Here is a 22280-nt window from a genome sequence, read left to right as displayed (position 1 = left end):
ACAACCGAATCAAAAAATGGGTGAAGATCTAAATAGACATTTCTCCAAAGAAAGCATACAGATGGCCAAAAACACATGAAAAGATGCTCAACATCACTAATTATTAGAGAAATGCAAATCAGAACTACAATGAGTTATCACCTCACACTGGTCAGAATGGCCATCATAAAAATCTACAGACAATAAATGCTGGAGAGGGTGTGGAGAAAAGGGAACCTTCCTACACTTTTAGTGGGAAAGTAAACTGGTACAGCCACTATGGAGAATAGTATGGAGGTTCCTTAAAAAACTAAAAATAGAGCTACCATATGATCCAGCAGTCACACTTCTGGGCATATATCTGGAGAAAACCATAATTTGAAAAGATCCATGCACCCCAATGTTTATTGCAGTACTATTTACAGTAACCAAGACATGGAAGCAACCTAAGTGTCCATTGACAGAGGAATGGATAAAGATGTGGTACATATATACAATGGAATATTACTCATCCATAAAAAAGAATGAAATAAAGCCATTTACAGCAACATGGATGGACACAGAGATTGTCATACTGAGTGAAGTAAGTCAGACAGAGAAAGACAAATATATGATATTGCTTATATGTGGAATCTAGAAAAATGGTACAAATGAACTTATTTACAAAATAGAAATAGAGTCAAGGATGTAAAAAACACACTTATGGTTACTGGGGCGGGGGGAGGGATAAATTGGGAGATTGGGGATTGACATATACACACTACTACATATAAAATAGATAACTAATAAGTACCTCCTGTATAGCACAGGGAACTCTGCTCAATACTCTGTAATAACCTATATGGGAAAAGAATCTAAAAAGGAGTGGATATATGTATATGTATAACTGAGTCACTTTGCTATACACCTAAAACTAACACAGCATTGTAATCCAACCACAATAAAAATTTTTAGAAAGCACTGATTTTTGCCCAAATGTAGTAATAAGAAGAAAAAAATAAAATGGGTAATATTGGATAATGTGCACATAAAAGTACAAAAGTATGTTTCCACTCATTTGTATATTGATACATTTGTTATGATAACTGCACAACACTTTGGAAGTGTCTTTTAAAGCTGCACACATTTTAGGTTCAATTTAATGCAGCATTTTAAAGTATTATTTTTTCTAGTTCCACTTTAGTATGAGTGTAAAATAAGATACTGAAGATGTTAGAAAATATTACAATATAGTTTTAAAATTTTTAAAGAGAAGATGTCTGTATAGAGTGTAAGGGGGAAGCATTTCTGGAAGAGTTCATATTCCACAAAGAGTATGTTGTGGACATGTGTCATCCAAACAATAAAATTATATGTGAATAAATTCACAGAAAAAAAATCATTTCATCTGAAATATTTTCTTTTAAAATTATAGGAAGTGCTAGGAACCAACAAAGATCCATCAGAGACTGAATAAACTAGCCAAAAAATAAAAAGCCAAAACAGCAGGGTTCAACACTTCAACTAAACAACTTTTAATCTATCAGTTATTCATTTTTAACATTGTTTCACATAATATGTAATTTCCTGATACCAAGAGAATAAGAGAAGTAGTATTAATCAAAGTTCTCTGGAGAAACAGAACCAGTAGTGTGTGAGTCTGTATATACACATTGTGTGTGTGTGTGTGTGTGTATATAGAATATGTGTTTCAATGAGACTTCCTAGCAAAGGATGCACTGTAAAACAAAAATATTTTGTAACCCAGTTTTGTGAAAGGTAAAAATAACTACATTTAAAAGTATACTTTAGAAATTCTCCTCAAAAGAATCCTGTATTTGAACTCTGTTCATAGTTTTATTTTTTTAACTGTTTAGACAAACTGTTGGAAATTAGAATAATTTCCTGCATTAAGCTTAGACAAGTATAAATACAGCCCTATACAGTTTCATAGCTTCCCCTTCCCGCATTTGTGTATATTCGTGACAGTGGGTATATACAGCCTGAAAGTGTATACATGTATCATAACATGTAGATTAATATATTGTGAAGTATTCAGTAACCATTATGTATAAGGTAGATAAAAATTAAAAGGGTTTAATTTCCAAGAAAAAAATAGAAAAATGGTTTTTAAAAAATAAAGTTTAGGGCTTCCCTGGTGGCACAGTAGTTGAGAGTCTGCCTGCCGATGCGGGGGACACAGGTTTGTGCCCTGGTCCGGGAAGATCCCACATGCCGCGGAGCGGCTGGGCCCGTGAGCCATGGCTGCTGAGCCTGCGCGTCCGGAGCCTGTGCTCTGCAACAGGAGAGGCCACAACAGTGAGAGGCCCGTGTACCGCAAAAAAATAAAAAATAATGTTTATTAGAGCATAAAATTATATATACATATAAAATATATACATATTATATATACTATACATTGTATATATATTTTATATACATATATATGTATACATGTATGTATGGAGAGTCAAGTAGACATAAAATTAACCACCACATAAGTCTACTGCCTTTTTACCTAAGTAATATGGAAACTTCTGTGGAGGTCTTTTCAGTTTACTCCAGATATTCCTCACCTCCTTGTCTAATTCTGTATTTCATTCTATATGGCAACATATGTTGCCAAACCTCTAACAGAATTCTAGTCAGTATTTAATATTATTATTATTTTAAGACTAGAAGTAAAATCTTAAGTTCAGTTACAGAAGATAAATCTCTATAGAGACATTGCTATTAAGAGCCATCTTGAGTCTTTCTACGTATACTCAAAGGTCTCACAAGATATATGTTTCCAAATAGCAAATGTATTTAAAAAATTAAAAGTACACATACTTTGAAGAAATAACTCTGAACTTCAAATTAATCACAACTGTGTTGAAGATAGCAATCCTGTATTCATCCAATTATCAAAATTAGTAATTTGTTCTAAGCAAATTATGCTTCTTATGATACTTCACTTATTTCCTTCATTATAAATTTGTTCACTGTGATTGGTGGAGCACTTAAATGTGGTGGCATGGGGAATATATTTCTAAGCACTTTCTTTCAATCTTGAGGATATAATAGATTTTTAATCCTCCAGCTTTTCCCCTTTACTAGTAAAAAAAAAGCCCTGAGTTTTAGCTTACAGAACAAGTTAAATCATTTTTCCCCTATAGGAAAAATCTGAATCTTAAACATAAATCATGTAGAAGTTCTATTTAAGAGTCCCCTCTTTTAGAGCCTCTTAATGGAGGATATCAACACTTGCTTTATAATTTTGAACTAATTAAATCAGTCTATTTGACTAAACCAAAAGGTCTATTTACCAAAATATTGTTCTGTTCACTAAATAGCTGTAGTTCAACACATTTACTTTCGACAAGTATTTTACCTTTTTACATCTAAACCCAGAGGTAAAAATATCCCCGAAGGTCTGAATTATAAATGTTCCCTTAAATGTTGTTAATTTTACTCTTTATTTCTTCCTTCAGATAAGTTCAAGAAAGCTTAAAAGACATACCAGTAACTTTCTCTTTATTTAAATTTTCTTTTAAAATATAGGTGTTACTATATTTATCCATGCACATTTTGCCAACTCTTGCATAAACTGAAAATTTATTTGGAGTGTACAATACAGATAAAATCCAAGTGCTTACATTATAGCAGCATTATTCAGTTGATTGCCACCACATTCCAATATTAATCATCAGTTGTATATTAAATGCCATATTCATTAACTTGAGGTCTATTAACTAAAATTTCCTGATAATTGTTTTAGACTTCATTGAAGTAAGTTTTTGCATTATTATCACATTTTTAAATTTGGCTGGAGTTTATTTTAAAATATATATTCAGAATTCATCACCATTAACTATTTAAAACTTTAACCTCATGGAGTAAAATAAATATGCAACTTAGTAGTTTTATTATTTATACTATCACTTATTCTAGGTCACATTTTATGAAATAAAATGTGCTTCTGCCATCAGCCTGTTCAGACCATCACCACCTCTCACCTGGGTGATTGCAGTAGTTTCCTGTTTACTTCGAGCCAGTCTTTTTTCCCCACAATAGATAGCCACATTAAGAAACCATAAATAAGATCATGTAATTTCCTTAAATTTCTTCAATGGATTCATATAGTACTTAGAATTAAACCCTAATCCTTAGCAGGGCTTACATGTCTCAACCCGTTTATTTTTCCAAACTTATATCAAACAATAGTGCCTTGATTAGTACACAGGTGTCCAGGTCTCCTTTTTTGTTATTGGAGCAACCCATGCCCTGTTTTAGCTTAAAGATTTCCTGTTGCTACTTCTGCTTTGGAAGCCATAAATTCCCTCAAGTTCTTCCTTTGCCTTTGTCTTGTCCTATCCAAGGCTACCACATTCTGCCCTATTATAACTCCCATATCTATTCCAAACACCCACATTCCCCAGCAGGTTATCTTAAGAGTATTTTACTCTTTTATAAGAATCACATAATCACTTATTTGCATATAAGACATTATTTTTCAGTCTGCCCTGAAGACAGTAAGTACTTCTGAAGACCTTCTGACAGGTCTTCAGAAGTATATTTTAGAAGGATAAAATAAATTGATGAAATAATATTTCATAAATTTCAATAATTCTAGATTGTGATTTATTTACGAGTATTTTTATTTGGTAGAACAATATTTTATTTCATTTAGTTAAAAGAAATGAAGGTAATTAAAAAGAGGCTTCTTACGTATTTAGCGGCACTATGGACTTACTATTATTGATCATTAAATTGGATTCATATTCATGGAAGCCAAAACAAACTAGAGAAATGTTTTTTGTTTCTTTTATCGGTGGATAAAAGCATGCCGATTCATTGTAAGAAATACTTGTCTTCTTTCAAGTAAAAATTGATAGAAATTGCCATGTTGGTGATTACACGTGGTAGCACAATAAAAAATTTCAACAATGTTTTCCAGAAAAAGCAGACAGTTTTCATATCACTAATACAGACTACAAAAGCAAGGAGTGAGAGACTAAAAACAACTTAGCAAACAATTCTAGGGGGATGGGAAATTAAGGAAGTTGAATAATTGTTTAATAAATATTTATATTTATTAAATGCTTAAGTACTAGTGACACTGCAGTAAACAAAAGCTGACAAAGTTATTCTCCTGACACATCAGCGGAGAAATCGAGATCAAACTGTTGAGGGGTAGAGGTTGTTAATGTACTTCTTGCTGTACCACTTTCAATGAAAAATCAAAGTGTAGCCATAGTTCCATTAAGATTTTTTTTAACCCTATGAAGTTTGGGGCAGAGAGAAAATAAAGCATTAATAAGTATGAGAAAAAGATAACCAAGATCTGTACTTAAACTGTCAGTTTCAACTTTGAAAAAGCAGATATTTGATAACTGTCAGTTATGATATACGCTTCTATACCACATTCTATTTTACCTAAGCCATAATCTCGGTAAGAGTATCTTGAAATCTATTCTCCTTAATTATTTTTTCTGTATTAGTCAACTATAGCCACAATAAGGCTGTATAACAAACTGCTCTAAAAAAGTGGCAATGCAAATCAAACTTTGATTTCTCACTCTTGTGGTGGTTTGGCTGGAGCTCAGTTGATCTAAGGCTGTGATTAATTCTTGACCATGGGTTTGGTTCAGGTCTGTTCCTTGTCTTTTTCATTCTCCTGGGACCAGTGGGTTTCCTGGGGCATGCTCTTCTCATGGCAAGGACAGAAGTAGAACAGGGCAAACCCAACCACACAAATACCTTTCAAGCCTCTCCTCACATTTCTTCTATCAATCCATTTGACAAAGCAAGTCACATGGCCAAAGTCCATAGAGGAAAGAGGAAGGGAAAAAATATTTGTGGAACAATGATCTAATCTACCACAGAATCTAATAGCCTGGCTAATGGACTGTTCCAAATATTTCATATATTTTACAGCCTATACTGTATTGTTCTTGTAGTTCCTGTTACTGCAATAAGCTAAAAAGTTGACGAGTATCTGGGCAGCCTAAACTGTATAACATTTTTCATGAGTCATAAACAAGCCTTCAGAGAAGTCATTTTTGCTTTCTAAAAGACATATCATTTAAAAATTTTGTTTTGAGATGTTCAGATAAACAGTTATAAGAAATAATACAGAAAGATTCATATACCTTTACCCATTTTCTCCCAATGGTAAATAACCCCTTGCAAAACTGCAGTATAATATCACAGTCAAATGACATTGACACTATCCAACAACCTTATTCAGATTTCACTAGTTTTACATGCACTCATGTGTGTATGTGTGTCTATGTATGTATATGCAATTTTATGTGTAGATTCGTATGAATACACCACAATAAGATATAGCATAAGAGTTTCGTTACAGGGATTCCTTGTGCTGTCCTTGTATAGCCACAGCCATCTTGCTTCCTACCAACTCCTGGCAACTATTAATTGGTTCTCTGTTTCTAAGATTTTATCTGTTTAAGAATGCTATAGAGGGCTTCCCTGGTGGCGCAGTGGTTGAGAGTCCGCCTGCCGATGCAGGGGACGCGGGTTCGTGCCCCGGTCCGGGAAGATCCCACATGCCGCGGAGCGGCTGGGCCCGTGAGCCGTGGCCACTAAGCCTGCGCGTCCGGAGCCTGTGCTCCGCCATGGGAGAGGCCACAACAGTGAGAGGCCCGCGTAATGCAAAAAAAAAAAAGAATGCTATAGAAACGGACTCATAGTATATAGCCTTTGAGGTTGGCTTTTTTTTTTTCACTTAGAATAATTTTTCAAATATAATAAATATTTTCAAATGACCAATGGATTAGTCTCCAAAGTTTACTAACAGCCCATGCAGCCTAATATCATTAAAACAAACAACCCAATCAGAAAACGGGCCAAAGACCTAAATAGACATGTCTCCAAAGAAGACATAAATATGGCCAAGAGGCACATGAAAAGATGTTCAACATCGCTAATTATTAGAGAAATGCAAATCAAAACTACAATGAGATAGCACCTCACACCAGGCAGAATGGCTATCATCAAAAAATCCACAAACAATAAATGCTGGAGAGAGTGTGGAGAGAAGGGAACCCTCCTACACTGTTGGTGGGAATGTAAATTGGTACAGCCACTATGGAGAACAGTATGGAGGTTCCCTAAAAGTCTAAAAATAGAGCTACCATATGATTCTGCAATCCCACTCCTGGGCATATATTCAGAGAAAAACATGGTCCGAAAGGATATATGCACCCCAGTGTTCATTGCAGCACTGTTTACAATAGCCAAGACATGGGAGCAACCTAAATGTCCATTGACATATGAATGGATAAAGAAGATATGGCACATATATACAATGGGATATTACTTAGCCATTAAAAAGAATGAAATAATGCCATTTGCAGCAACATGGATGAACCTAGAGATCGTCATACTGAGTGAAGTAAGACAGAGAAAAAAATATCTCCTGATATCACTTATATGTGGAATCTAAAAAAAAATGATACAAATGAACTTATTTCCAAAACAGAAACAGACTCACAGACTTAGGGAACAAACTTATGGTTACCGGGGGAAAGGGTTGGGGTGAGGGATAGTTAGGGGGTTTGAGATTGACATGTACACAGTGCTATATTTAAAATGGATAAACAACAAGGACCTACTGTATAGCGCACAGAACTCTGCTCGATATTATGTACCAACCTAAATGGGAAAAAAATTTGAAAACGAATAGATACATGTGTATGTACAACTCAATCATTTTGTTATACACCTGAAACTAACACAACATTGTTAATCAACTATACTCCAATATAAAATAAGAAGTTAAAAAAAGAATAATTCCCTTGATATTTATCCAAGTTGTTACATGGATCAATAATGTTCCTTTTCATTGCTGAATAGTATTCTGTGGTGTGATGTCACAGTCTTTTTAACTATTCACCTATAAAAGGACAATATTTCTATGGTTTTGGCTATTATAAATCTATTATTAACATTAATTATACAGGTTTTATGTTAGCATAATTTTTTGTTCCTCTAGGATAAATACCCAATAGTGCAATTGCTGGGTCAGATGGAAAACACATATTTAGCTTTGTGAGAAACTTCCATATTGTTTTCCAGGGTAGCTATACCATTTTCGTTATTACTAGAAATATGTAAGTGATCCAGATTCTCTAATGGTCATATATTTCTGTGCTGGGATAATGGGGCATTATTTGGCAAAATACGGGTAAAGTTTCAGTTTAACACTCGTTTTATAGGAGTTGAAGTAATATGCATTACTAAGAAAATATTTAAAACAAGGCTTTAAGCAGTGTTCAGGTAATAGGAAATTTCTCACAAAACTCAAGAACACTTTAATTCTATCCTCTTAAAAATCTAATCTTGCCTTTTAATTTCAGGCATTATATGTTACATTGTATAAAATAATCAGGGGTTATAGTGGTTTCATATGGTTTTACACACTAGCCTGATGATGATAATAGTTTGAGTTAACTATGATATAATAGGTTACACTAATCCCTGTGTATTTTGGGCGGTCTGTCTCCAAAAGGAGTGTTTCCATAGTTGGTATAAGTAAAGAATGTACAAACAAAGGGCTGTATCTTTAATGTTATAACCATTAAGGCAATCTGTTTCCCTGGTTGAGTGACTCTGGTAGTAAAGGAATCTGTGGATACAATAATTAAAGTATCACGTTTTGTCACTTCTCTCATACACCAAAATACACCAAGTTTGTATGATTCTCATGTATGTGATATAAAAGTAATGTAATTGCTTTTAAAAAGCATAGAGCAGCCCATTATTTCAGGCTGAGCAAAATCTATTTACCATCCTCAGGCCCTGAATTTTCTTCACCAAACTTAAAATCTTGACTCCTACATTTGTTTTCCACTAGTCTACCTCATTTTGTTTTTATTTGATGACGACCTATAGTCTCTAGGATGCAGTCTAAATTTCTAGCCAGCTCTGTTTTCAAAACAAATTTATTCTGTGTTGAGTGCTAGGAGAATACCTCATTTTTGTTTTGCCCTTCATGGATTAACAAAGTTCTCAGACCTCAATTCCATTAAATGAGGGATTTCAGAATCTATAGTGGGGAAATACGTTCACTAAATTTGAATGTGACCATGGAGAGGATGGTGGTAGTAGTGGGGGGGCAGGTATTTACAGAGGTGGGGCAGTGGGTTTTCTTAATTTAGTTGAATCATCATCAGTTAACTATTTTATCAGTGTAAGGTTTTATGGAATGATTTACCACCTTCAAGGGAGCAGAGTGGCAGATCAGAAGTCTTTTGGACATTTTCCTATTCTGAACCAATGCTTTGGACTACAATCTCCCAAGTTATTCATAAATGAGATTAGAAAGATATGCCTTTTAGTAGCCATTAATCAACAATCTTTCTGCAGTAGCTTGCAAGCAGTAGCATTATAATGCTTACTATCAGATATATTCCTAGGTGTGTATCCTGGGCCTAGTCAAAGGAAGTGAAAAATTCCAAGGAACAGTAAACTTGACCTTTAAGGCAGCAAGTTTTCCTCAAGAGAATTATGCAGAATTTATCAACCAATTATTACCTTTACTTCTTTTAAAATAGACTTTTTTTCCATGTGCGTGTTTTTCCTCAGTTGCCTTAAAACCATTACCAAGCAAACAAACAAGGATCATTTTAGCTTAGCAAGAATAAGCTCATAATAAAATTAAATGTGACAGTAAAAAGTATGGCTTAGGAAAATAAGAATCCAAGTCAGTTACAGTAAACCCCCTTATTACCCAAACTCTTGTAATGAAATGTTGGATATGCCACTAATAGTTTCAATGTAGCTAAAATAATATTCCAAATTTGTAAAATCTGAACATAACATAATCAGAGGTAACAGACTGTTATATCAAACCATGATTCTAAAGAAATTGACAATAATTCTAGTATTTGCCAATCATGTTCATCTGAACAGCATATATACATACCAAGAAAAATAAAATCTACATATAAGAATGCTTTAACAAATTGAAAATTTGGCAAACTATGGAAGAGGTGGATTTATTCTTTCTTATTTTACTCATTTTCTGTATGTATGTGTGACTCATTATGTCACCTTCCCTTCTATCTTTTTACTCTGTTTTTGCCTCTGAATCTTACCTTGTCTGGTGCTAGGTTAAAGGCTACTCTGAGAGACACAGTCAAGTCCTTAAAATCTTTCCAGGACTCTATTATCTGCTCCCACCATCAAGTATCCATTGTTCATTGTTGAAACTCAAGATATGTCTTTAGAATCAAATTCGAAAGAAGAAAAAGGCTTTACACAGCACGTATACTAGTAAAGTTGTTTAAAAATTAATCCTTAAGAGGCTAATGGAGATAAGGTGAATAAAACTGTTAACTTAGCAATCAGAAGAAGGTACTATTCCTACTTTGTATTTTGTAAAAGAAAAATAACTCTTTTAGAAAACCGGATTTTTAAAGTGACGTTTTTAGAAGACTAATCAGAATAACATTCTCATGCTGACGTCAACCTGTAAGGTGACATGTTTTTATCGTGAAAGGAGATTTCTCCCACCATTTGAAAAAAAAAAGTAGCAAATTATGTTAACTAAATGTTATATAGAAGAGCTTAGAAGGTAGGGAATGAAGAAATAAATTCATAATAAGGATTCAGATAAGGGCCTTAGAGGAAATTTGTTATCTAGCATTAAAATATCTAATCAGTGAAGAAAATTTGTATTGGCCATTCAAACTGACCCAAACCTGTAACAACACTTTTTGAATAGGTCCAATCTATTATAGACAAGTTCTCTTGTAGAAAATAGCCTTATACAAATGTATTACCTGTTCCTGCAACTTAGGATAAATTTCTAAAAGATGTGCCAAAGGGAATTAACATATCTAAGGCTCTTGCCAACAGTGTCTTATTGTCCATATAGAAACATGAAATGGAGAGCATTTTCTGCTGCTTTGAGTAAATTAAATTCTGAGGTAACTGGTCATCAAAGCACAGTAAAATACAGTTTTGATTTGCTTATCATAAGAAACTTGGTAGTGCTCCAGGATACAATTGCTAAATTTTTATGTCTCTGCCACTCCACCCCTTTTTAGGGGAACAGATGCCATCTCTCACCTGCAGTCCAAAGAGGGGTGAATGATACAAACTGAACCAATCATAGTATCCTACCCTTCAAAATTTATGAACCAGGGATAAGCAAGCCAGTCCAGTCAGACTCCTTCACCATATTCCTCCATCCATTCACCAAAGCTAGCAGAAATACTTCTTATTCCTCTCTGAAAGAGGGAATGAAAGAGTGAAAGAGAAAGGATTTAACCACAGAACTGTTTGTAGTCCTATTTGTAGTCCTATTTTTCTGCAAAATGTAGAAATCTCAGTTTCAATGGAACAGATGGAAGCTATGAATTAGACATAGGCCAACATGAAATACAGAGATGGAAAGCAAGAACAAGTGCGAGAGGGAGGGAAAGAGAAACATGGTTTGAGTTATGGATGCAGTCATTTCAAGGCCAAAAACATCTCCTGATCTTTCAAGTTTGGTGACATGAAAGAGTGTATATTCCTGTTTTTTGTTTTTTTTTTTAACTTACTGCATTGGTATCTCTATCATTTCCACCTAAAATAATTCTAAAAAATATGCTTTGCTTTAATGAGTATGATTTCCTACATTCTGGTTAGCTTTAAAGATAGTTTTATTTCTTTGGTCTTTTTAAATCAACATATAAATAATTACTACTTATTTTTTAGGTTTGGAAACTAGATATATATTTTAGGGAGTTAGGTTTGTAACACCTATTTTACATTTTAATACAGGTCATCCCCTTTTTTATTGAAAGAATATAGAAGTTATATTTTCAAGTTTATTTCTTAGCATAAACAAAATTCTAGAGTAATTCACATTTTCCTAAACAAGTTATATCAAAATACAGTAAATTTTAATAAAAATCTTAGAAACACTAAAGTATGACCATTATGCCAATAAAATATGAAAAATATAAGAGTGGGTTTGTTTTGTTTGTTTTGTTGTTTTCAGCTTGAAGTAGGTTGGGTACCTGGAGTCCCATCCACTGGTTTCACCTAAAATACATGTATCGATAGTAACCTCAGTGTCATCTTAATGAAGTCAGGACATCTGTGAGACTTGGAAAACAATGACTCTATACCATATTGTTAACCAGAAATCACACTTGATCTTTAGAAATTTACTACAGAATTGTACCAGACTTAACTAGAAGAGTAGGTCTTGGCTTCCAAAAAATTCTCCATGATGAATTTAGGTATATAAACCTTAACTGGTGTTATATGGCACTACAAACAAAATATTTCCCTGAAAGCATCAACATTTTTCAAGGGATGGGAATAATTTTGAATTTATGTGGACTTTAAAAATTCTATTTTTGGCTCAGATGTGTGAATCTTGGTGGTTTGGCCGAAATTGTACAAGTACTATTTTGATAGTTAACTGTCTCTTTATTGAATATCTTCAGTCAATATAACTTATAAATATCTATTTTAGTATTTTGTTTATATATGTGTGGTTATGCTTTGTTGCCTTTCCACTTCAGAAAATTTTTTGTTAACATATGTGTTTTGGAGAAAAATTGGCTTTGGTATTATTTTTGTTTATATTTTGATGTATATTTAAATGTAAATTGTTTTTTAAGATAAAATAGTTATATACTTAAAAGAGGAAGCTTCGATGTATATCAAAAATAAAAATGTTTAATAAGGAAAATTAAAAATATCCTGAAATATTTGTGAGGTTTGGCATACATACATACTCTAAGTTTTCTATACCACCCTTGACAATAAAGAATATTATTTCATAACCCCAACTACAGTTATTCAATGAGTAGTAAGTAGTAATCCATATAATAGTATAGGAGGCACTTACATTCTTTAGAATGATTTTTTTTTAATTGGGAGATACAAATTCTAATCTTAGTATGTGTTATGAGTGAGAGACGGCTTGGAAAAAGAAAGATATGAAAATATTCTTACAGTAATATTTAACATCGATCATTAGCATTTTCTTTTAGCTGAAGAGAGAATTGTGAATTATAAACAATACAGGAATATCAAAATCAACGAAACCAATAAAAAATTGTTTAAAGCTTCCTAGGAGATTAACATAATATAACTGCCTTGGATAGTGAGTCTAAGATCATGACACTTGATGAAATCCTCTATTGAAGAGATGTCAAACCTTTGGGTCAGTAATCATGCTGATATCAAGAAATATCATTAAAATATGTAGCTAACAGTAATAAAATACATTTTAAATAACTCTTGGATAAAGTGATATCAAAGTGTTATTTTAAAAATAGATGGCTCAGATATTAAGGATTTGGCCATATTACTAGTTTTTGCTATGTGCTTTGAAGAAGATATTTCTGAAGGATACATCTCAAATCATGTTAATTCTGCAAATGTAATAATCAAAACTAATAGTAATTTTATGAATTTTTATGAATTCAGAATTCTTTTGTCTATTTGCTTATTTCATTTTCCCAGAATACCTTTATCATCTGGGGGGTGTGTGTGTGTGTGTGTGTGTGTGTGTGTTCTCCCTGAACTCCTTTTGGGAAATGCCCTTCTTCTATTCCAGGATATGTGAAAGGCTTTCAGTCAGGATATCCTACCACCTTCTGGCTAACTAAGCTGTTAAGATATCTTCTCCTGTAAGTTTAAGCAAAATTCTATTAGTTTCCTGTGGCTTGTTACCAAATTACCACAAACTTGGTGGCTTAAAACAACAGCAACTTATTCTCTCAAAGTTCTGGGGGTCATCAGTCTGAAATCAAGGTGTCAGCACTCCCTTCAAAGACTCTTAAAAATTCAAGTTCTACTAAATCTGTGCTCTAAAAGTTACATATTACATGGAACGATAGAGTTGGAGCAGATAAATCAAAGCCTACACAACTTTCTAAGCCAGGCACTGACCAAACAAATAATCGACACCTTGTGAGATAAGTTTGATCAGGCAAGCATCTCAAATGCATAAATGAAGTGGAGTGAAAATAATGGCACTTTTTCCACCAGAGTAAGGCTGGTGGGTGCTGACAATGTAGAGGGAGTGGAGTTATGTGCCAGGGTTTCTATTCTTCAGGTGTGCATGGGAGGTGAGAAAATGAACTGAGATCTTAAACTAGTACACCCAGAGTATAGGTACTCATTTTTTGATAGAGAAAAAAGTATTCCTGCTGCTAATACAGTCTTCCCTGATAAACATTATAATTCTGTTTCAGCCATTCCTATTCCATTGCATAGAAAAATTATCTATGTACAAATGTCACTTAGGCATTACACTGTCACCATTTAGCTTTTTATCAATTGCATCTGTGCTACTTAGAGACACAAGTATTATCTTAGGCTGTACAAAAATCTCTAGAAAAGCTTCATTTTGTTTCTCCCCCATGTCTAGCTGTTCATCCCTTTTTATTATTATTATTAGAGATACTTCATATATTTCTAATTTTTTTTAAATTTTGTTTTCCTTCCTGGAACCAAAAAACACTAGCATATTCTAAAAATATGTATATATGTAGAGAGAAAGAGAAAGAAAATGAGGGAGGGAGAGAAGACTGTCCTCAATGCTCCAACAGATAGATCCCTGAGAATATTTTGCATTGAAATTTCCTCTATTGATTTTTGTTTGGTTGTTCAAAGGAGTAATAAGGCCGTTAACAGTGTTTAGCTTTGAAGTGAAATGACGAGATGTGCTTTGGGAGAATGAATTAAAAAACATTAACAATATTAGTGTATATTTTTAATTGGTTACAATAAGAATGCATTTTGATAAAATTAAAACAATTCATAATAAAAGATCTTTAAAAAAAAGGCAAATATCTGAAGTAGATCTGTTTCATGTGAACGCCTTCCAGATTTGTATTAGAAATTTATTGGGAATACTAAAAATATATGGATCCAATTAATATCTTAAATCCTGATTCTGTCTTTGTCATTCATTTATTAAATTACCTGGAGGAAATGATCTTATGAATTGGTAACTCAGTTTTCCTGTTTGTCAGTAAAGAGAGGAGGCTACATAGTTCTGTGGTAGGCAGAATAGCCTTCCAAAGATGTCTGACTGCCAGGCCTCAGGAGCCATGAACATGGTTGCCCTTATAACGCAAAAGGGACTTTAAAAACTTACGCTTAGGATCTCAAGATGGGAGATTTTTCTGGATTACCAAAATAGGCCCAATACAACCACGAGTCATTAAAACTGGAAAACCTATCCGGCTGTGGTCAGAGGGAGATTTAACTACCCAAGACAGACCCAAGAGAGATTAGATGTTGCTGGCTTTGAAGATGGGAGGAATGAGACTAAGGCCCAAGGAATGCAGACAGCCTATAAAAGCTGGAAAAGGCAGGGAAATGAATTCTCTCCTACTGCTTCCACAAAGAAACCCTGACCTGCCAAAATCTGGATTTTAGCCTAATGAGACCTGTGCCAGACTTCTGACTCGCAAAACTCCAAAATAGTACATTTGTGCTGTTTGAAACTGCTCAATTTATGACAATTTGTTGTGACAGCTATAGAAAACTAATGAAATTCTAAGACTGCTTTCAAATATATTTTAATAAAAATATCCTTTTCTAGCTTAAAATTGTCTTTTCCACCTTCTTTCTACTTCTCTTTACAGTTACTTTTATGGGATATAACAAGTAGATTTTTCTTTAGCAATATCAAATTCCACTAATATAAATGTAAACAAAATGTATCTCTCAGAATATTGATTAACACATTCACAAGCCAAGCTAATATTTTAATATGTGCAAACATATATTTCTGTATGGAGAGTTTTGTATCTTGGACTCTTTGATAACAAGGTAAATAAACCTGAAAACTTAACATACTGCTCCAGTGTTCTCATTTACATATAAAATGAGTAGTATATTTTGCCAGGTTTGTTGTATACTGGAAACAGTAAATTCAACTTCTAAGTAGTTTGTGTTTACTGATAGAGTTTAAGCATATGAATGTAAGCTTCAAGAGGGCAGGTAGTTCATCTGTATTTATTCCCAGCAGGTGGAACAATGCCTGGCATGTATCAGGTAACCATTAATTAATCTGCATAATTAACTTATTATAAGTATAATCATCATCATATGTATAGCTATATACTTACAAGTAGGTGCATATATATTTATCTGCAATTTGCTTAAAATACAATAAATACTTGATTATAATATTTGATATTATTTTACATATCCTTATGAGTCACTGAAAGATTACTATTACAACACTAATAGCATTTACTTTTTAATTTTTATAATTTAAAATTTTTAAAAAATTTTTATTTATTCATTGGCTGTGACATGAGGCTGAACACGCCCCGGCATTGAAAGTGAGAAGTCCTAACCACTGGACCTCCAGGGCATTCCCTAAAAGCATTTATTGAGCACAAAACTGAAGTCGAAGTTGTATAGAAAGGAGGAGAAATGAATGAATCACATTAATTTTAGCTCTTTTTTCTAAAGTTATAGTCATTTAAATTTCTCCCTTTTAAAGAAGATCTTTGTGATAAAACACTCCATATATTCAAACATGCAACTGCTGTATTAAGAGATATTTAAAGTATTGCTGCAAAAAAAATTTTTTTTAATTTTAATTTTTTCTCTATTAAACTCTCAGAACCATGCTAATACATTGTGGGTTGGCCAAAAAGTTCATTCAGGTTTTTCTGTAACATCTTATGGAAAAACCTGAACGAACTTTTTGGTCAACACAATACTCCTTCTAAGGTAGACTTAATTTGATTAATTTTCTCATCAGTCAGTCAAATAATTATTACGTACAAAGAAAAACATGCCTGGGACTTCCCTGGTGGCACAGTGGTTAAGAATCTGCCTGCCAATGCAGGAGACACAGGTTTGAGCCCTGGTCCGGGAAGATCCCATATGCCGCGGAACAACTAAGCCCGTGCGCCACAACTACTGAGCCTGTGCTCTAGAACCTGCAAGCCACAACTACTGAGCTCATGTGCCACAACTACTGAAGCCCGCGTGCCTAGAGCCCAAGTTCCGCAACAAGAGAAGCCACCACAATGAGGAGTGAGTTGAAAACAACTTTGCATTGTGTTTTGCAATTATCTAAATGTTTTTCTCAAAAAATTAGATCAAAAGTGTCACTAGTGACATGATTTCTTAGGGTTTTGCACATGTTGAAAGATCGCCCAAATAAACTTGTTTGTTTATAGAAAAAGATATTGTAAATTATCCCGAGGAGAAGGTGGTCTACTACCTTTAAAACATAATATCTTGATTCTGTCATATTAAAATTTTAGATAGGGAGAGAATGTTAGGCTGATAAGATATCAGCTTGGTACAATTATTTTGTTTCCTCATCAAATAACACTTATTTCTTTACTGGTAACTTACAGAGAGAATGGGAAACTCTCAGGTTATCTAATTACTGAAAATAGAGGGAGTGTGTTAGACACAGGATTATGGATCTTTGATGTAGAGATAGTCTCATAAAATCATCAGTTCTAGGATTACTTTATAGATGATTATAAAATGATCATTTGTGGAACTGCTTACAACAGCATTTCTTTTCATAGCTAATGTTTACTTTCAGGTCTGCCAATGTTTTTCAAAGAAAAAAATCCATGGAGTTATAAAATAACTATCATTTTGGTCATATAAATTCAACAGTTCGATTTTATTCAATTTAAGTATTCCACTGTGTTTAGCTCAGCTCTATTTTAATAAACCTCAAAAATTCATTGGAACAAGAAATTAAGAAAATAAAAGTAAATACAAAACAAATCAATTACTAACTTACCATTTACACATTATATTCAAGCATTTTTCTGGCCATATATTATAATGACTTGTAAAAATCCTCAGGTATTCAGTTACATTGCAAACAATAGTGACCCAAACTATTCTAGTCTTACTTTAAGTAGTTTAAGAAAGCATCATGATTAAATTTAAATTATCAAATATTTTAAAATAAAAGTAAATGTGAACCTCTAGTCAACTTACTAAGATCCCAATACTGAGTTATTATTTAGAAAATATATAATAACATAAAAGAATACTTTAAAACTGACATAAACTGAAATTTCTTCCTTATACAATCATCACTAGAAATGCAACTTTTTCTGTTTTAAAATAGTAGGAGAGAGTGAGTATAGGTTACAGAATAAGGCTATTTGACAAAGTTATATAAATTAAAATAGAATAATTACCGAAATATTTTAATACTACTAACATGTCAGTTAATATTTTAAATTCCTAGATTATACACAGAAATGAGGACAAGTATTTCATAATACGTTTCCAAAACACTTTTTCCATACTATATGGTATGTAATGAAAGGAAATAAAAGAACGTGTAATTTTGAAGACTGTTTTCTTCTCAAATTATTTGTTGATTAAAATCTCTTAATATTGGGATAGCTTAATAACACTAAGTCAGTAATTAATAATTCTGTATTGTTAGTGTAAACATTCTCTGAAGTAAAATAATTCTTAAAATAATTTTAAAGACAAATAGAAAATGTGTACGCATGGATAAATGGATTCATAAAAGATGGAAAGATGGAAAAATCACTACAATTTATAAATTTCATTGGTCATATCTTCAGGTCACTTTGAAACTTGCCTGACCTCACCACTATTCCACTGCAGTACTTCCAAGATCACTTTTCTCACATCCCCTTTGCAATCACCTGAACTATGCTGAAAACTCCTTTCTCTGTCTGGGAACAAATAAAGACGGTAGCATTCCTGAAACATTTTACCCAGATAATGTTGTTTAAGAATCAGTATTGATGTTGATATAGATTCTTATCACGTGACATGGGTTATTGTTTTTGTTTTGGTATGTTGTTCATGGTCATGAACTCTTATATTTTGAACAACCAAAGGACTATATTGCATTTATTATTAGGGACTAAGCCACAGAAGCATTCTATACATAAGAGTTTTAATTTATATTACATTCTACCAAGCAAGTTCTGGAGTTGATGGCACTTGAAGGGACCCAGAAAATCACGCAAATCCTACACGGAATATCTAGCACTACTTGGTACACAGTACACAAGCTCTTCCTTTCCCAACATGTTAAACTACAGATACCATTCCAGATTTGTAGCCCTGACATTGCATTTGACTTTTACCTTTTTCTGTAGGTTTTTAAGGTTGCCTTATTAACATTGGATAATGAGATAAATTCCTTGCCTGCTTAAATGGAGTGACATGGAAACTCAAAAATAATTAACTTAATGTTATCTGTGATCATTTGTGAATTAGACATCAAGAAAAACGGGTATCCACCACCCTGTGTAAATCATCTCTGAGGTTCAATTCTAAATGCATGTTTACCCTAGATACATTCAGTGAGGAAAAGGAAGCTATAGAAATGTTTCAATTGAGTTCCCAAACATATTCAACAAGTGTGCTAGTAAAAAAAGATCCAACTGTAGGAAGAATAAGATCAACACAGTAGAACTGGTAATTAATGCTAAAAAGTTAAATACCAGTATGTAAGAAATAGTGGAAATTAACAAAGTAAAAATTTTTCCAGGTTGTCACAGGTCATAAATTACCATATAGAAGTTAGATTTTTCCCCCAATAAAAATATTTCATTTGAAAATGTGGATTCTAATTTCCCTCTCACCATCTGTTCTATGGCAAGCTGCTTGGATTACCTAGAATTCTGTCTTTCACAGAGCAGAAATCGTGCCATGACCCAATTAGCTTTTACAAATTGAGAAACAATAAGCTGCATCCCTGCTTTGATAAAAAATGTTTTTGCAAGTCCTATGTTCTTGATGATTCCATTTAGTAATCTAATCCTATTTAAAAATCACATGGTTCTGAAGAGTTACCACTTTCACTGTTACATATGCTGTAAAACAATAAAACTGTGAGGGCTTCCCTGGTGGCGCAGTGGTTGAGAGTCCACCTGCCGATGCAGGGGACGCGGGTTCCTGCCCCGGTCCGGGAAGATCCCACATGTTGCAGAGAGGCTGGGCCCGTGAACTATGGCCGCTGGACCTGCGCGTCTGGAGCCTGTGCTCCGCAACGGGAGAGGCCACAACAGTGAGAGGCTCGCGTACCGCAAAAAAAATAAATTAATTAAAAATAATAATAATAAAACCTGTGAGAAGGACCATCTAGTAGATAGGTTTGGAATACATGACCCATAAAAATAAGGTTTTCTTATTATGTCAACAAAATTATATTGACTCTCATTATAGAAGAATGTTTTCATTTTTGTAATAATTTCCTAAAATCCATAATGAAAAACATACTTTTGAATAGCCCACAAAATAGGTATATTTTCTTTAACAATCTACCGTAAATCTCTTCGCAATTTAGAGGCCAGTAGAAAACTGTTCTCATTCCCTATTGGATTTGACATCATATATACGTCTACAGATGGTACAGGCTCTTTCACGAACATTATTACAAAAAAGAAAGTGAGCAACAGTAAGATCCACAACATGCAGCACACCAAGAGAAGAGCTTTATAAATAAGGGGTAGATTGTTTCTGGGTTGAAAAAGGTATATAGTATCCTTTTCTAAATCTATTCATTATGTTGACTGTTTTACAACCACATTTATGCAATTTATTTGACCATGGATTTTTTTTGAATTATAATGCACTGATAGAAAACCCACAGGAGTTCACATAATAGAATGCCTTTTTTCTAATAAAGTAGGTGGCCTAATGTCATCTCACAAATGGATTATAATTACTGCAAGACAGGATCACAGCTGGAATTTATCAGTTAGATACTGTGGACCACAATCTATCCTAGATCTACACTCCACCTGCTCCCTGCAGCTCTCAGTTTTGGAGGCTGAATTTGATGAACTAGAACAATAGGCTGTCCTGCTCGCTGTGATTCTTCTTACTCTGAACAACCACAAATTTGAGATAATCTGAACAAACACTTTAACTACAAAATCCTATGTAATATTAAGTAACCACGTTGAACTGCAATGCTGTTGACCTGTTTCATAAATGCTCATCGCCCTCCCTGCTTCCACTACTCATTTATAATTTGCTCGAGAAGTTAGTTTTTATATTTCCTTAATATTCATGGTGTTTGATCTCTGATTTTTTTTTTTTTTTTTTTTTGCAGTATGCGGGCCTCTCACTGTTGTGGCCTCTCCCGTTGCGGAGCACAGGCTCCGGACGCGCAGGCTCAGCGGCCATGGCTCACGGGCCCAGCCGCTCCGCGGCATGTGGGTTCTTCCCGGACCGGGGCAAAGACCCGTGTCCCCTGCATCGGCAGGCAGACTCTCAACCACTGCGCCACCAGGGAAGCCCCAGCCATTCTTTTCACAGCAAACAGAATGATTCCTCAAAATGTTGTTATATATTAGGTCCATATATTTAAAATCTTATTTCGTAGTATTTGTTCAGTACTCACCAGTTCAGGTCTGAAGGAGATTCCTGAAAGTGTTGGAGGATGGAATGACATTTTGTTTAGCTGTCCAGGGCTTATTTCCCCTCCCCCACCCCATCCCAACTGGGCCAGTAAGAGCCTCCCTGAGGTAAGCATTCACTCTGTGGGATAATAAGACTGATGTGTAAATGATGAATTATAGGACACAATGAACCCCCTTGGTTAAACAAATTATCTCAGCTCAGACAAGTGGGCTAATTTACTGAAATCCAGAGTTTAAAATATGTTTCTACTACTACTAAGATAGTTCTATAAATATTAACAAAAAAATCCCCTGTTAATAAAGATGATTGTATCTGAAAATTATTATTTTTTTAAATTAGAGTATAGTTGCTTTACAATGTTGTGTTAGTTTCTGCTGTACAACTAAGTGAATCAGCTATATGTATACAGATATCCCCTCCCTCTAGACCTCCCCCCCCCATCCCAAGCATCTAGGTCGTCACAGAGCACCATGCTGAGCTCCCTGTGCCATACAGCAGGTTCCCACTAGCTATCTGTTTTACACATGGTAGTGTACATATGTCAAACCTAATTTCCCAGTTCGTCCCACTGTGTCCACACATCCCTTCCCTATGTCTGCGTCTCTATTCCTGCGCTGCAGATAGGTCCATCTGTACCGTTTTTCTAGATTCCACATACATGCGTTAATGTACGATATTTGTTTTTCTCTTTCTGACTTTGTAGAGACGTGGATGGACCTACAGTCTGTCATCCAGAGTGAAGTAAGACAGCATGCCATTTCTGATTATTTTTGTAATAAAACTTGTGTCAACCGATTTTAAAACAATCACTAAAGAAAATTAATTGGATTTGATGAAAGAAGACAACTCAGGTTCAATAACGTTAGGTAGTGTCTCTTCATAAGTAAAGTTTCTTTTTTAAATTTTGATTTATATTTATTTTTCTGGCCATGTCG

General features: G+C 34.0%; 2 long non-coding RNA genes across 3 annotated transcripts in view; one reads left to right on the top strand and one right to left on the bottom strand.

Moving 5' to 3' along the window:
• Window positions 1–22280, bottom strand: part of LOC125964191 (uncharacterized) — a 94093-nt gene that overhangs the window by 38486 nt on the left and 33327 nt on the right. The gene's annotated exons all lie outside the window — the stretch shown is intronic.
• Window positions 1–22280, top strand: part of LOC117199559 (uncharacterized) — a 255906-nt gene that overhangs the window by 226032 nt on the left and 7594 nt on the right. The window contains exon 4 of the long non-coding RNA XR_004480805.2: window positions 22049–22086. This is a non-coding gene — a long non-coding RNA (uncharacterized LOC117199559). The remainder of the gene's footprint in view (window positions 1–22048; window positions 22087–22280) is intronic.

The sequence above is a fragment of the Orcinus orca genome, chromosome 4 (assembly GCF_937001465.1).
Source record: "Orcinus orca chromosome 4, mOrcOrc1.1, whole genome shotgun sequence".
Classification (NCBI taxonomy): Eukaryota; Metazoa; Chordata; class Mammalia; order Artiodactyla; family Delphinidae; genus Orcinus; species Orcinus orca.
The sequence above is the reverse complement of the archived record's forward strand: the minus strand, read 5'-3'. Positions and strand labels throughout refer to the sequence as shown.